Source organism: Lutra lutra, chromosome 5, assembly GCF_902655055.1.
Source record: "Lutra lutra chromosome 5, mLutLut1.2, whole genome shotgun sequence".
Classification (NCBI taxonomy): domain Eukaryota; kingdom Metazoa; phylum Chordata; class Mammalia; order Carnivora; family Mustelidae; genus Lutra; species Lutra lutra.
Genome location: NC_062282.1, coordinates 109,676,020 through 109,687,095, shown reverse-complemented (window position 1 = coordinate 109,687,095; position 11,076 = coordinate 109,676,020). Strand labels below are relative to the sequence as shown.

The window sequence follows — 11,076 nt, the reverse complement described above, 5'->3', positions numbered from 1 at the left end:
CTTTTGTCTGGCTATAGCCTTTGACACTGGGGAACATAGAAAGTTGAATAATTTAAGAAATCCTGAGTGGGGGAGGAAAAAAAAAAAAAAAAAAAACCTCCCGGAAAGTACTTTTACACTGTGGATTACACTGTGGCTGTGGCCTCTGTACAGTAGCTGCCTTATCTGGTGCTGAGACAAAAAGTACATGTGAGCAGTTCTCATTCAGGAGGAAGCTGACTTCCAAAGGGAGGTTAAGTGGCTAGCTCAAGAGAAGAGAGCTAGGCAAGGGGAGATCCAGGATTGGAACATCAAAGAGTGACTCCAGCCCACTTTATCCCACTGTGACACTATCTCCACTCTGCTGGGGACAAAAAAAAAAAAAAAAAAAAAAAGTGTTGCTGGAATTATCTATCAGTGGAACAGACATTTGTACTACTTGCAGTCATTTGGGGAAATTTTTCTGGCTAACAGTAAGAAACATTTGCATCTCCTGTTGCAGAGGTCAGCAAGAATGGGGTAGATATGGGATTCATTCTTTTTGGCAGCCATGCCCTGGAGGGAAAGGGGAGCCAGAATTATCTCACAGACAAATAGAAAGGAACAGCAAGTTTTACACCCACTGGCTTTAAAACGAGAGCCAGTTCCCCTTGTGACGTCTACCTCAAGCCGAGTAATGCACTTGAGAGCTGTTTTGCCAGCCTCTCAGAATGTAATCTTTAACCCCTTTTATTTGGGATCCAGTGACACTGAGGCATCGGAAAAATGATATACTGCCAGGTTAAAAACAACAGCATTTACCCTGCTTTTATTTTTCTTCACATTCAAAGATGCAGAAGCCAATGCTGTTGGTAACTCTGTATGACAGCGTGTGGTGGAAAGGGTCACGTCAGCATGCTGTGACTCATGCATGCCTACTTACTTCTGTATGGCCAGAACATTAACCTCATCTTCAGAACGTTGGCTGATGACTAGCTTTTCCACCTTGATAAACTACTCGTGCTCACTGGTTAATATTCTCTATCTCCCAATCATCTATTTGCTTTCTGATAGGTCAGGAGGTCAGGATCTCACAAACTTCGCTCCTGAATAACTCCCATGGTTTCTGCTGTACTAGGAAACCACCAATATCTTTATAATATTTTTCTTTAAACTGACTCACTCTAATATTTTAAAAGATTATATCACTACTGTAGATGGATAAAGAATACATTATTGAGTTTAAATAGATGGCAGCTCTAAAATGCATACGCAATCAATATAGAACAGTGCTTTAAAGTTTATGAAAATATTGATACCTTGTGGTAAAGGCTCTGAGTGTGCGGCCTAGATACTCTATTTAAAAAATAAAATAAATTTAAAAAGGAGGGAAAGCAGGGGACATTGTAAGAAGTATTAAATATATGCAAACACTAAATGAAGATTTCCTCTTTAGTGTGATCAGAAAGATTGAAAGAAAACTGACCCAAAAAATCAACTTTTCATTATGGGAATCAGAATAGTGATGTGGGGTCATTGAGCTATCTTGTGTGCTCTCTCACTTCGGGAAATATTTCAGTTGTAAAACATGACTAAATTTGAATTTTTTTTTTTCTAAGTAGGCTCCACGCCCAGTGCAGAGCCCAGTGAGGGGCTTGAACTCATAATCCTGATATCAAGACCTGAGCTGAGATCAAGAGTCAGATGCTTAACTGACTGAGCCACCCAGGCGCTCCTGAAAGAGCATTCCTATTGCTCACTTAGACCCTAGTGAGGAGGAGAACCGAGACAAGGGCGGGTGTTCCTTTTCCTTCACAGCCAATTCCATTCAACACAAAATATGAATTACGTGCTCAGCTATTTCAAGTAGTTTATTATCTTATTTGATGAGGAGAGACAAAGACATTTGAGATAAATAACTACAAAACAAATCAACACTCTTAAGGGGGCATGCTACGTAGTGAGGCATGTAAAAGCACACGAAGAGCCTTTGGGTTCCTCTGCATGAATAAACCACAAACCACACGCCTTGTAGATATACAAATTAGCAACGGGCCACATCTGGATGGAAGCAGCCCCGTGGGACTCAAGGCATTGTGAGCAGAAGGCAAGAAAAAGAAAAATGGGATTTCTGGTCCTACTTTCCTGCCCCAGGGGCACTATCAGTATTCAAGGGAGGGAGAGAAGCCCCACTCAGACTCCTGAAGAATTAGACCTTAGATACTCTATTTGATTTTCCATGATCTGATGGTATTTGTTGTTATAAGTATGGACTAAGGAGGGTGTTAGCATAAAAGTATCCTGTAGAAATAGCGAATAAAACAAGATTATTGAAACGTATGGCAAGTGTTTTAAAGAACTGATTTTTATAACACAGTTAATTATCAAAATATTAAAGAAAATTTTTTGCTTCTTGTTTCAATCATCATTCAGTGGCTTCATACCCATTTTCTAGCAAATAACAATGGCAAATGGCCAATCTCTTTTGAGATGAAGACTGTATCATGCTAGACATTAGACTTTCAATGTGTATAGACTGAGAAAATACATAATGATCAAAGTCTTCTATTAATTCAGCGATGCAAGTAAGTGAATTTATATTTTATTCATCACCTCATCTACAGACATTTAAAAAACAGTTCTGTGTGTGTCTATGACATAGTATTTATTTAGTCTACCCATACTGAATGTGCATATGGATTTACAGACCCCTCCCAATAAATTCTACTACCCCTGGGGGTCCAAGACCTACTGGTTGGTAACCACGGAGTAGGACAGGCTTATGATTGATGACAGTGGGGAGGGTCTGGGGCACATCTGTAGGTCCTCCATTGCTTTTATCATCTTGACCCTCATACTTTCTTCCCGAAACTTTACACTTCTCTGTTTACTAAAAATATTTTCTGTATAAACTTCAACAAGTTGGTTATGATTTTCCACAGTGGGAACATTTTTTTCATGTTAAAAAATGAATCTGTGCTTTAATTGGAGACCTTCACAACTGGAAGAAAAGTCATTTTAATTCCAGAGGTATCAGGTCTTCTGCTACACTTACATTAATATTACTATGTTAGTCCTGAAGCTAGGTGGTGAACACATGGTTGTTTGCTGTATGATTCTGTATACCTCTGTGACATCCATATTTAATAATAAATGAAAGCACAAGAATTTCCTGCACAGTTATAGCTCTTTTCCTTAACACTGTTATCACAACAAGCCCAAAAAAATCTACTGATAAAATTACTTGCTGCAAAAAGCATAGTGAAGTAACACTGTAAACTTACTTTCTGACTGTTTTCTGGAATTTGAACTCATTTGTCCTAGCATGTTTTATCAGGACTTGTGATTCAAAATGTGCTCGTAAACTTTTGCCCAAATGTGCATTCCTTCTTTTGGGTCTGCTTTTTGCGTGATCCTAAGGACCTTCGTGACTTTCTTCCAAGCAGTGTCTTCAACAGGTCACATATATGTTCCTGAACTCATCCCCTCTCCCCTTGCAACAGGAGATCTTCCTCTTACCATGGCACAACTTACAATAAACTTGTCTACATTTGCTGTCTACAGGTACTAATAATGTCCTAGCCGGTTCCAATCCACTTCACTCCAACTTGTCCCTGTGATACCACAGAAAGTGCCCTTGTCATTGTCACAAACCACTTCCACATGGGCCAAGAGACCACTTGTTGGTTCTCAGCTCATTTGCTCTCTCAGTTCATCTGACATGTTGACACTTTAAATAGTTTCTTAAGACTGTTTCCATTACACTCACCTATTTATTCATTCAGGAAGACCCAAAGAACAGAACAGTAAAAAAGACTGGGTTCTTGTGTTTATGAATGACTGTGACAGAGACAGAGAAACAAATATGCAGTTACAAAGGCTATGGACACTAGATGTGCTAACGCTGTGTTGGGGAAAATAGTGTGTGAACACAGGACCAATGAGGAATGCCTAATCAGGATTTAGAAGGTCAGGGAAAGCTTTCTGAGGAAGTGACATTTAATCCAAGACTTGAAAGATGAATAGGAATTAGTGAAAGAATGGAGTACGTATAGTGAGAAAGGATACTCAAGACAAAGGGAAGAGCACATGCAAGGGCTTGGAAGTGAAGAGAACATGGAAATGTGGAGTAACGTAGTGTCAATAAAATGCAGAGGGTTTTTTTTGTTTGTCTGTTTTTGTTTGTTTGGGCAGGGGAACAGCAACAAAAGAAAGAATAATAAAAATGTCACCAAAGTAGGGAGGCATCACATCATGACAGTCCTCATAAGACAATTTAAAAATATTGGACTTTTTAATTGAAGGCCCTGGGGAGCAAATGAGGAATGTGGAGCTGGAAAATGATTGCGAGTCACGAGATGGAAGAGCCAGTAATAACAATGATCATAAGGTTGGTGCTCTTCACTAATGTGGAAAGCACCCAAGTAGGAATGACATGTGGTTAAAGGTAGAAGCGGGATGATGAGTTTAGTTGGAGCTTACTAATATGTCAAAAGCAGAGACACACTTGGACAAGCACTGGGGACCCTGAAAAGGACTGGCTCTCTTCTGTCTCTCTCAGAGATAAGGAATGAAGAAATAAAGAGGACTTGTCTGTTCCTAGGAGCTTTCTCAGGAAGCATGTCTAAGTGACCCATAACCTAAGATGTAGAGTGTGGGCATGACATGCTTCTAGCCTGGAATCCACCTTTCTTCTAAGCAGAAGGACACTTTCCAAACTACAGACAGACAGAAGCCACAACTCCAAATCCATGGCTCTGAGAACTAGGGCATCAGGGAATCTCTAACAAGAATCAGACATATAGTGACAAAGGACACATGACCTCATTGCCAAGTTTTTGGTAATCGGCTTTAAGAGGCCTCAGGGGTCATAAAGGATAAGGAGTTTAGGGGAAGCAGAAGTAGCCCTGAAATAGCTAAAATCCGAATTGGGGGCTCTTGTCCTTTCACAGGATCCTGACAAGGTCTTGGCAATATATCCAGGTTTGGGATTAGCAAATTGGGCCAAGTTGGAATGAGGATAGATGAAATATAAGGAAAGAAAAGATTCATTTTTAAAATCTCAGCTTTGTTGGTTTGTGCATTTTATTTTGCATTTTAATGGTGCATATCATTTTCAGTGGAGGTCTTGTTTCTTACAAGATCATTGCTTTTGCAATCTTATGTGGAGCAATACGTAAAAAAGGAATATATATATATATATATATATATATATATATATATGTATAGTGTATTTCAGTCTCTTTTCTAAAATCATTTAAATTGCTAGATGTTTGTTTTATGCCAATAGCTTCCCAACACCCTTACTTGAGATATTGTCATTTTTCTATTTTCAACCTGAATTTTCCCATTTATATTTCCATTATTTATCTATCGAAGGCTACCTCTCTCTCTATGCTAATACTTTATATGCTAACAAAACCTGCCTCATCAAAAGGCTATCAGTGCATTGTGAATGCACTGTATGTTACTTTAGGAAGTTGGTTGGGAAGTCCCAGAAAATTATCTTTAGTATATGTTGAATGTTGAAACTTCTTTTGCAAATGAGTCCCTTTCTTCTACAATTAGAACTATGTCAGGAGCAGCAAGAATGAGAACTTGTGGCTGACCTGAATTTCTGTAAGCAGAGCACAGTCAACATCCCCAAAGCGCCTTGCACAAGTGTGGCCACCTCCCTCTGCTCTATTAGTCATCATTAGCCACACCAGGGAGTGGTTTAAGTCAGTTTACAAAAAAGCGATTGTTCTGAGTCTACTCTCAGAGGACTGTTCGGTCAGGGGCACCGGCTCTATTGCATCAGGCACCAGACTGTGCCCACCTCTCCTTCCTGATAGTTCTGGTTCACTGGGATTGGCAGTGGATTAGCAGTAACAATCCTGGACCTTTAACGCAGTTCTTCTTGGGCACCAGGCACTGTGCTAAGTGCCATTTCACATGAGCTCATTTATCTTCAGAACCACCTGTGATGTGAGATTATTGGCTGCGTTTTAGAAATGACAAAACTGAAGTTCAGGGAGAGGAAGACATTTCCTAAGGGTCACCCAGAATGGGGCTTTGAACTCCACTGTTTGAATCTTCAGTCTGTTCTCTTAATCAGAATCTTGAAGCTGAAATCTCCCAGGCACTGGACCAATGGCCTGTTCCCAGAGGATGAGGGGGACAAGAACTCTTGGATCCTACCCCAACTCTTCTTCTGTTGCTTTATATACTGAGGGTCAGTGTAGAGCTCAGTGAAATAAGAAATCACAGCCGTGTTTTAAGAACAGTCTGAAGTTCTGCATTTGCTCTGCTCTCTCAGTAAACCAGCTCTACCTGACATGGACTCCTGAATTGCCTGCTTTGTATGCTCTAGTGACTGACTAAAAGAAAAGCCTCACTGATTGGCTATGAAAAGTCCAAAGTCTTATGCCAGTAATTCTCGATTAGATCAATGAAGGCCTGTCAAAAGGATCATATAACAAGACAAAGGGCAGCCACTACAAGTCCACTGTACTCTATCTTTGACATCCCTTTATTAGTCACCTTGTTATGCAGGAATGTCCCAGGACAAAAGACATGGTATATTTTGTTAGTGTGAAGGTTGGAAACAATTATAACATTGGGGACCTAGTGAAGAGATCACAAGCGATCAAGTGAGAGAGATGGAGAAAAAGCAAATGTAGCAGAAATTTGAAGAGAGAGAGAGCTCTTATTTGTTGCATGTTTAAAGGACAACTAATCAGATTTAATTTATTACAGGCCACTCTAAGGAACCACATGCTGAGACTGGCTACAGTTTTTCCTAATGACAGTTTTACAGTTAAGAAAATATCACTGTCTTCATTCTAGAGACAGCTATCATTTCACAATTCAGAGAAAATGTTGTGAGAATTTATTATATACCATGGAAAACTTCTGGAATCAAAGCATTATTATCTAATAGATAAAGGAAGCCCAGATTATAGAGGAGGAATGTGTATTAGCTACAAACACTTAACACAAGGGGTTTCCTGCACTGGACTGCACTTCAAAGTTTTTGGACACCAAACAGCAAAAGCAGAGGAGTCTGCCATTTTGGATGCTGCAGATAGCCTTTCTATTCTGGGAAAAACAACCCACTATGCTTGTCAGTTATGAATAATAAAGTAAATATCTCTGTCCTCAAAGCCAAAATAATAACCTGGATTCAGACCCTTTTAAGCCCACAGGATGGCTCTTCCATTTAGTTGCATAAATCAGATATGATTTCACAGAGTTTTCTTTCTCTGCAGATGGCTTTTGGGGTAGAGGAGAGCAGAGTCCAGGGCAGAAACTTGCTTTTGTTGTTATATGGATTTAGGTTGCTTTACAATAGCATATTATTGTTTATTGTTGGGAAGACCGTATCAGATCACACAAGTCTATGGTGTATGTGCATGTTTGTATGTATAATAAATGCACATGTTGGGGAAATTAGAGGGCTCAGTCAGTTGAACCTCTGCCTCTTGATTTTGGCACAGGTCATCTTGGGGTCATGGTATCTGACCTGTGTCAGGTTCCATGCACAACAGGGTCGGCTTCAGATTCTCTTCCTCTCCCTCTGTCCCTCCCCCTGCTCATGCTGGCTTTCTCTCTCTCAAAAAATAAAAAAAATAAAAAGCCTGTGTTTGTTACTGTTCCCATATGTCAAGATCTTAGGATCAAAGAATCTGAAGACTATAAGAAAGTTGGGTATGTTTAAACTTGACATTTTATAAAAAGTTCTTGATTGGGCTTGGTACAGCTTAAAATGGCTTGTAGATGCCCCATACTTTCTTTAATAAATGGCCCAACAGCCCTAGTTTGGGAGAAATAAAGTGATATTGAACCATTTGCCTGGTTAAGTATATAGATTAAGGCTGACCCAGTGGAAGAGTGTGGGGGTTTCCTTGGAGAATTTACAGAATCTTTCTGAAAAGAAATCCTGGAATATGCAATGAGTCAGGAGGCAAAATTTAGGATAAGGAGAGGAGGAACTTTTCCTTTGAGTCTCATAATGACTGGGCTTAGTAGAGGAGAATACCACTGAGGAGTGTGCATATGTGTGTGCTAGATGGTAGATGTTGATAAGCTGGTTCTTGCAATATGATCACACATGACTGGTTACTCCCTATGGGTCTGGCCACAGTAAATTAAATGAGTCAGTGAGGTACACTTTCCTTGTAGTATTCCCAACCTTTCAGGTTTTCAAGTAGCCGGTGTGAACAAAATGATGACTACAGAATGACCACCAAATTCAGCAATCTGGAAGTTATTAGAGAGCTTGATAAGATCTTATTTAAAGTAAATAAGCTTGATCTGCTGGGCTACGGGAATCAAAGAAGGCTGGCCACCCTATTTTAGGATGAAGCAGTACAGTGGGGAGGCAGTATGGTGGGGCAGGAGCAGCAGCTTAAGGAAACCTACCTATTCTAGGCAGATCAAGGAGTAAGCAGTGGTCCACAAAAGGAACAAAGACCTAAGCTGCGAACCACATGTCTGGCTGAAATGATAAATGACCACCAGGATGCACTTGAAGAGGGAACAACCCAATGGTCACATAGGGTGATGGCTGAGGTCTTTATTTTGGATATTTAAAAACACGGGGCATACCTCTTCAAAATACCTCTTCAAAACAATGATTTCATTTCCTTTGGATATACATCCAGAAGTATGATTACTGGATCACATGGTAGTCCTATTTATAATGTCTTAAGGAACCTCCACACTGTTTTCCATAATGGTTAAAGCAATGTGCATTCTCACCAGCAAAACACCAAAGTTTCCTTATCTCCACATCCTCACCAACACCTGTTATCTTTTGATTTTTTGCTGACAGCCATTCTAAGAGGTATGAGGTGCTATCTCATTGTGGGTTTGATTTTTATTCCCCTGAAGATTAGTGATATTGACCATCTTTTCATATCCCTGTTGAGCATTTGCATGTCTTCCTTAAAAATATGTCTATATGGTCCTTTCTCAATTTAAAAATTGTCGTTTAAATATAAATTCCTTATATATTTTGTATATTAATTCCTGATTAGATATGTGATTTGAAAATATCTTCTCCCATTTCACAGGTTGCCTTTGCATTTTGTTGACAGTTTCCTTCACTGTCCAAAAACTTTTTAATATGATTGTAGTTCCATTTCTTTATTTTTGCTTTTTTGCTTATGCTTTGTATCAGTTTCAAAAAATCATTTTTAAGACCAATGTCAAGGAAATTACCCCTTCTGTTTTCTTCTAGGAGTTTTATGGTTTTAGAGCTTACATTTAAGTTTTTAAGTCATTTTGAGTTGATTTTTATGTACAGTGTAAAGATAAAGGGTCCTATTTTGTTCTTTTGCATGCGGCAATCCAGTTTCCCAAGACAATTTATTGAAGAGACTATCTTTACCTATTAAGTATTCTTGGTGACTTGTCGACAATTAATTCATTGCTATTATTCACAGCAGCCAAAATATAGAAATACACTAAGTGTCTGCCAACAGATGAATGAATAAAGAAAATGTAGTATATATACACAATGGGTTTTTACTCAGCCTTTAAAAAGAAGGAAATCCTGTTATCTGAAAGAATATGGATGAAACTGGAGGACTTTATGGTGAGTAAACTAAGCCAGACACAGAGCGATAAATATCATATGCTCTCAATTAAATGTTTGATCTCAAATAAAAAAAAAAAAGACCTCCCTGATAACATGGAATACAAGTAGAAACATGAAAATAAGGGAGTGAATATGTACGTATTATCTGAAGGGAAAAGCATTCCAACCATAGGATCAGCATGTTCAAGGCACAGTGATGACATGACTGTGGGTAGAAGAAAGATAGAGCAAAAGAGGCACTGTAGGAGGTAAAGCCAGAGACACGGAGTTGGGAACAGATCATTAAAACCTTTTCAGAGATGGTAAAGATCTTGAGTGTGCAGAGATGGCACAGAAGAGTTTTGAGCAGAGAAGAAACATGACCTGATATTTTTAAAATTAAATATTTATTTATTTGAGAAAGAGAGAGTGTGGAAGAGGGGAAAGGGGCAGGGTGAGAGGGAGAGAGAGAATCTCAAGCAGGCTTCACGCTGAGCACAGAGCCTGACACAGGTCTCAATCCCAGGACCCTGATATCATGACCTCAGCCAAAATCAAGAGTTGGATGCTCGGGACGCCTGGGTGGCTCAGTTGGTTGGACGACTGCCTTCGGCTCAGGTCATGATCCCGGAGTCCCGCGATCGAGTCCCGCATGGAGTCCCGCATGGAGCTCCCAGCTCCACGGGGAGTCTGCTTCTCCCTCTGACCTTCTCCTCGCTCATGCTCTCTCTCACTGTCTCTCTCTCAAATAAATAAATAAAATCTTTAAAAAAAAAAAAAAAAGAGTTGGATGCTCAATGGACTAAGCCACCCAGGTGCCCCTGCTCTGATATTTTTAAATGGTTACTGGCTGCTATGGGAAGAGACTGCAGAGAGACTAGTCAGGAGTTCCATATGTACTGCTAATAACCCAGGTAAAAGAGGATGTTTACTTATTCTAGCTCTGAAGTTGGTAAAAAAGAAAAAAGAAAAAAGAAAACAAAAAGTCATATTCTCAGTGTCTGTTGCTCAGGAACTGGATATAGGATGTGAGAGGAAGAGATGAATCAAGGATGTCTCCAAAAGAGGTTTTGCCTGGGCAGCTGAAGTGAGCTGTTATTTAGGAAATAGAAAAAGCTGATAAAGAAGTATGTTTGAGGAGAAAATAAAGCATTTAAAGTTAGATTTACCATTTCTATTGTACAACCAAGAAGAGAGGCCAGGAGGCAGTTGGCAATTTTCATCCTGTAAAAGTTACTTAAAGCCATGACTAGATGAGACCACTTAGCCAACAGTGTGAAGAGGTCTGAGGACTGATCCCTTTACAGAGATTGGGAACATCAGAAGGAAGCAAAAAAAGGAGTAAAGAAGAAATAGCCAGTGGAACAGGAAGAGAACCAAGAGAGAACAATGAAGCAGAGATGAAGTGTTTTAAGTTATTAGTGTTTCTGTGTGACTAAGATGAGAACAAAAATGACCCGTGATTTTAGCACAGCTCAGTGAAGACTGTGACTTGGAGATTTAGAGATATTCTAAATCTAAAGTGGTTCGCTAATTAGGTAGAATAATACCTATGT

General features: G+C 39.5%; 1 protein-coding gene across 2 annotated transcripts in view; it reads right to left on the bottom strand.

Annotated features, from left to right (window-relative positions):
• Positions 1 to 1,794: 1,794 nt before the first annotated feature.
• XRCC4 (X-ray repair cross complementing 4) overlaps positions 1,795 to 11,076 on the bottom strand; it is a 278,013-nt gene continuing 268,731 nt past the window's right edge. Inside the window, exon 9 of one of the 2 annotated variants that reach the window (XM_047729305.1) lies at positions 1,795 to 2,259. The gene's annotated coding sequence lies outside the window, so the exon portion shown is untranslated. Of the gene's footprint in view, positions 2,260 to 10,264; positions 10,284 to 11,076 lie in introns of those variants that run through there. The other variant, XM_047729306.1, reaches the window with a different exon arrangement.